The sequence below is a fragment of the Microtus oregoni genome, unplaced genomic scaffold (genome assembly GCF_018167655.1).
Source record: "Microtus oregoni isolate MIOR12 unplaced genomic scaffold, Mior012 000090F_ref0000504, whole genome shotgun sequence".
Taxonomy (NCBI): domain Eukaryota; kingdom Metazoa; phylum Chordata; class Mammalia; order Rodentia; family Cricetidae; genus Microtus; species Microtus oregoni.
In genome coordinates, this window is record NW_024544599.1 from 4387724 (window position 1) to 4394381 (window position 6658).

The window sequence follows — 6658 nt, forward strand, 5'->3', positions numbered from 1 at the left end:
GCTGGGGTGAAGACAGAGGTGACATGAATCAAGCAGGGCCAGTTACATGGCCGCCACTCTGTAGATGCTCAATGCAGACACTACTCACCAGGTCTCCTTTTCTTCCAATCTCCTCTCACATAGAACACATTCACTTAGTTCTAAGATGTCATTCTCAGGAAACAATAGTGGAAAACTAGAGGTCAAATCCCTGGGAGAGCACAATCCAGTTTCTGCATACTTGTGAAGTACAAAGAACTAATTTCAGGTATAAACTAACTCTGTACCTATGGGCCTCCTAGCTGCTGTACCTGTTTTCCCTGCTCTCCCCTCTCCCCACATGGCCCAGCTCAGGGTCATGTTCACTGTGGACTCTCCCCGAGTTCCTGCCACTGGCTATGCTCTCCCACATATTTATAATAAACTTTCTCCTCCCACATACCTAGGAGCAGTCATGTTTCCTTTCCTTTGTATTTCTTTTTTTTTACTTCCATCCAATCTGAAGATAGTCAGAGCCCTAAAGTCTCTCAATCTCTTGCCACCCTGCTCTGAATCCTCACCCTGCTCTTTCTGCCCATCTTAATTCTTATTAGTGCTCTATATTCCCTTAGACCACCCCCCAATCTGAATAGATGCTGACCTTGCCCTTTCTCCTTATGGACACTGCCATGTTTAAGACAATGATCTTTCTTACTGTGTATTTGGTTTTACTCTACAATGTCACACAACACGCTTATGTTTTAGACACTTGGCCCCCCCGTATGGTAACATTATTTTGGAAGGTGCTAGAGACTTTGGGAGGTGTGGCCTAATTGGAAGAAGTGGTAAATGGGGGTAGGTCCTTGAGGATTATATTATCCTGGCTGTTTCTTTTGCTCACTGCTCCCAAGTGGTCTGGCCATCAGCATGCATGCTGTGTTCAAGCTCATGGGACCAAGCAACCATGAACTGAAACTTTTGTTGTTGTTGGTCCTCTGAAACCATGAACCTCGTTTTGTTTATTTGTTTGGTCCTTAGGTGGTTTCTGTCAGGTATTTTAGCTATAGCAATGCAAAATTTCTAATACACATTACAATGCATTACAGAATGAGGTTTTAGGAGTAATAGATAAACTCATTTAAACGTTGTACAACCTCTAAACTTGACTATGGTAAAGAATGTGTTCCTGGGACTGGAGAGATGGCTCAGTAGTTAAGAGGTCTTCCATAGGTCCTGAGTTCAATTCCCAGCAACCACATGGTGGCTCACAACCATCTGTAATAAGGTCTGGCACCCTCTTCTGGCCTGCAGGCAAACATGCAAACAGAATACCACATATATAATAAATAATTTTTTTTTTTTTAAAAAGAGTGTGTTCCTTTCTAAGTGATATTCCATGGGAACAAAGCAGTGCAAGTATCAATATGAATAACTAAGGGTTTTAGAATTTATGGAGTTCAAATATGAGATGCTGGCACAATGAGCTAGACAGAGAGGGGCGTGTGTGTGTGTGTGTGTGTGTGTGTATGATTGAATTTGTGCCCTCATACAATCTAAGCAAGTGCCCTATCACCAGGATGTAGCCATAGTCTGACAATGGGATATACTTAACATGCTTATTTGAACAGAAAGCGAGTCTGTCCTGGTTGGCTGGTTTGACAGTGTAGACTAGAACTGCTAATTAACTCACAAGTTAGATGTTTTCCATACAGGGAATGACACAAATCTGTGATTCCAAAGGCTTTGACAAAACTGTATGTAAAGCTTATTATCATGTAAAAGCACGTCTGCAAGAGTAAAATGCTGAAGGAGGGGCTGGAGGAGGGCTCAGCGTTAAGAGCACTGACTGCTCTTCCAGAGGACCTGGGCCTGCTTCCCAGCGCCCAACGACACGACAGCTCACAACCAACTGCAATTCTAGCTTCCTTCATCTACATCCTTTTTATTTCATTTATTTACTTACTCAATTTCTTGGATGCATAATGAGAGGCTTTTAAACTTCTTATCAAGCAACAAAATTTATCAAATCATTAATAATTATGCTATAGCTTTTCCCAAGACACTTTATTTTCTTAACACTGAGTTCAGAAATAGAAATTTTAATATTTCTGTGAGACTGTTGCTCATTCACTATTCAATTTTTAAAAAACCTTGTATTTAATGTATATAATGTCTCGCCTGCATGTGTACCACATGTATGCCTAGTGTCCAGGGAGCCAAGATAAAGGGCCGATGACAGATCAAAAACATTTTTAAAATTTCTTTTAACTGATATCTTGGATTTTTTTGTTTTTGTTTTTTACAAAGATTGTCATGATTTTGCTTGTTCGTTAGTTTTTGTTTTTGCTTCTTCAAGACAGAGTTTCTCTGTGTCACCCTGGCTGTTCTGGAACTTACTTTGTAGACCAGGCTGGCCTCAAAGGCAGAGATCCACCTCCTTCTGTCTCCAAGTGCTAGAATTAAAGACATGCACCACCAGCACCCTGCTAATTGTCATGATTTTGCTAGTAAAAATATTTTCCATAATCCACCTATTTATTCGGAAAGACTTTTTTCTCGGTATATAAGTTTATAGAAAATAGAATGATGAGCAGAATTGATACTGTATCTTGTCCCATTTAAGAGGTAATGCTTCTCTACTGCATCTTGTCCCATTTAAGAGGTAATGCTTCTCTACTAACCCATGAACTGAGGCAGCTACAACACTATTCATTTCACTAAAAGATGCATTCATAATAAAATATGTCATAGGAGATTATTATATCAGACTAACCCTCTTATAGATCAAAATTATAAACTTTGGACAAAAATCTAAAAACAATGATTTGAATATGCTGGCAGCCAGCCAGAAGCAGGCAGGCGGGAAGGGAAGGGATGGCTACTCTTTAGAAGATGTTAACATAACAAGTGAGATTTATGCTCAAACATTTTGCCTGAGGGCACTTTCTACTGTGCCCTGTGCAAGGCAGCTGGCACTCAGTCAAAAAGCTACCGTCTTACTGGGTTAAGGACGCGTGGGATGTGGTTTGTGTTCTCAAAGCAGCTAGAATACAGGAGGGAAGTTCTAGAAAGGACTTATTGAGGTACAGGGCCCCTAAATTTTGCATATATATCCTTGCTGCATGGAAGACTATGCAAGGAGTCCAAGAAAACAGCAGTGGGATTATTGAAAGACATTATCAGAAGGTTGACTCCAGAGAAGTTGGTTACCTGCTAGAACAGCAGTCATTGAGAGAGAGGACAGAATGCAGAGGCTCCGTAGCATATCACCCAGGGGACCATATACATACATACATACATACATACATTCATACACATACATACATATATACACACATATATATTGTATACCTTAACAGACATATAAAAGAAAATGAACTATAAAATTTTGACTTTTAGTCAAGAAGTAGAAGCAAGTAGAAACTGACTCCAACCTGCCCAGATGCCATTTACACAGTCATTATACATTTTCAAGGACTCAAGAAAATACCCAGTTGCGATTAGTTAAGAATACTTGGGAATCTCAGCAGAGAAATAGAGCTAATGTGTGCTAAATGGAAATTCTATAACTAAAAATAAGGTTTGAATTTAAAAAATAAATGTACTCTTCAGGCGGTGGTGACACACACCATTAATCAATAATAGCACTTGGGAGGCAGAGATAGGCAAATCTGTGAGTTCAAGGTCAGCCTGGTCTACAAAGCAAGTTCCAGGATGGGATCAAAAGTTACCCAGAGAAACTCTATCTTGAAAACCCTCCCCTGTAAATAAAAAATAAAATAAAATGTAATGAGTTGAAGAGTTATTTTATTGGCTAACTATTGGATGTGAAATAGATTTAGGGAAGTTTCTAAAATAAAGGAAAGTGATTAAAAGCTATTTTAAAAGCATGTAGGCAGAGCCTTGGGACAATATTCATAAGTCTTACATATACACAATAAGTATTTCAGAAAGAAAAGATAAAATGAGTGAAAAAAACTGGCATTGACACCCTCTCCAATTTTTTTAAAATCATAAGTCTACAGATTAAAAAATCTCAGCCAGGGCTGAAGAGATGGCTCAGTAATTTGGAGCACTGGGTACTCCTCTGGAGGAATCTGGTTCTGATTCCCAGCACCCACACCGTGAATCACCAAAGAAGACCTTAGCAAAACCCAAACAAGATGCAGTTAAAGAGAAACCACACTATGATGTAGTTGTTTGAAATCAGAGACAAAGATAAAATCTTAAAACCATCCAGAAAAATAGTGACATAGTACAAGTTGGACAGGTAGATGGACTCAGAGATACGAAGGCCACAGAATCACTGTGCGACATTTTTAGGGCTGGACTTAGATGAAGACAGCAATATCAGCTGTTGTGGTTGGCATATGGCCACCCTCCGCAGCTCACAGTTTGTTCCAGACTGGTGGCATTGGTTTGAGAGGTGGTCAAGCCTTTAGGAAGTTAGGCCTGGCTGCCTGAAGTGAGGGCCTCTGAAGGTGGCGGTGCTCCTGGTATGGGCTGTGGTTTCTGCTCCCTGTGTCTCCCCTCCTGAGGAGTCCCTACCTCAGGCCCCTCCTGTCAGGCCTTTCCCACTATGATGGCTTAAACTTCTGAAACCATAATCCAAAATGGTTCCCTCCTCTCACGTTGTTTCTGTCAGGTGTTCACAGTGGTGAGAAAGATGAGCAATACATCAACTTGAAATCTACTACCCACAGGAAATACCATTGGAAAGTGATGGTGAAATAGATCATTTCAAATAAATAAACCCTAGATATTATCCCCAGATCTGCGTTATAACTCATTCTGTTAAGTTCTTCACTGGGAAGGGAAATGGTACTAGGTAGAGCATGAGGCCAGAAGAAATGAAGAACATTACAAATAGTAAGTATAAAATACTAGAAATTATTTTCTTAATTTGTTTAAAATAATGATTGTTTAAAGCCAAAAAATATGTACATTGTGTATAATGTACGCAGGTGTATTTTACATGGCAATAAAAAAAGATGGCAGATAAATGGAGCTACATTTTTGCAAGGTTCTTGTGTGTTATGACAATTAGCAAAATATAAGCTCTTAATACATTAAGATAATTTAAGGATGTAAGCGCTAAGCCCCGGAACAACCACTAAAAGTTAAGATAAACGTACTAGCAGAAAACCAGGAGTAAGATTTAGATGTGCTCATGGGAAATACCGGATTAACACCAAAGAAAGCAAAAGGAGACTCAACCAAAACAGGATGGAACAAACAAGATACAAATTTCAAAATGGTAGATTTAAATCCATCAGTGTCATCATTGCATTTTCTGTAAATGAACTAAAAGCGCCAACTGAAGCACAGAGATTACCAGACTAAATTTAAAAACTACGAACTAACTGAAAACTATATGCAAGAGACATCAAAACTTAAATAGACATATTTGGATGAAAAGTAGAAAAGTATTTATCTAAGACAAAGAGTAAGCCTTAGAAAGGTGGAATGCTCATTATATTAATATAGAAAACAGACTTCAAGGCAGGAATGCAACTAGAGATAAGAAAAAGAGTTCGGAATAATTGTTAGGAAGGCCAAATCATGACTAGAACAAGCCTTGCCACTAATCTTGTGTTTTATTCTTCAGGACTTGTAGGCTAGAAAGAGAACACTAACTTCTACAAGTTGTTATTTGACTTTCACACACACACACACACACACACAAATGTAATTTTTAATTAAAAAGTAAAATTATTAGGAAATCATAAAAAGCCAACAAAATAAAAAGGGCATATACATAATAATAAAGACCGTAATAACTTCCTTTCAATAGTGCACCCAGCTGAAAATGTCTGTGGCCATATGGGTGACCTTAACAACATTGTCATTACTTAAATTATTTATAGAATCAACTGGGAGATAAAAACCCCTCAGCTTTAGAATATATGTTCTTTGTAAAAACGCACACAGGGGCTGGAGAGATGGCTCAGTGGTTAAGAGCACTGGCTGATCTTCCAGAGGTCATGAGTTCAATTCCCAGCAACCACAAGGTGGCTCACAACCATCTGTAATGAGATCTGGCGCCCTCTTCTGGCATGTGGGCATACACATGATGTTGTATACATAATAGATAAATCTTTGAAAATGAATAAATAAATAAATAAAATGTACACAGGATGTTGGCCAAGTCATACAACGTGCTTGGCTAAGGAATGCCATACATTAGCATCTCTGTGGTTCACAGTGCACTTGCCCTAATGTGCTTTCTGCTGCTGTAATAGATACCATGACCCAAAGCAAACTGGGTTTCTCTGGCTTACAATTCCACATCACAATATATCATTGGGAGAAGCCAGGGTGGGAACTCAAAACAGAAATCTGAAGGCAGGAACTCAAGCCAAGATCATACATGGAGACTGCTTACTGGCTTGGTCTCCATGGCTTGCTCAGCTTTCTTATACAGCACAAGATCACCTGCCCAGGGGATGGCATCACTCACGGTGGGTGGGACACTCCCATTTCAATCATTAAGAAATGCCCCAATGCCCACAGACTAATCTGATGGAGCCAATTTCTCAATAGAGGGTCCTTTCCCATGTGATGCTGTTTTGTGCCGAGTTGACAAAAAGTAACCAGAACAATACTTAAACTAGAAATAACCACTTCTAGAAAGCCCTTAAATACTTGAGGATAACATATTTCAAAGAAGTAGGTCAAAGAAGAAATCCTAAGAGTAATT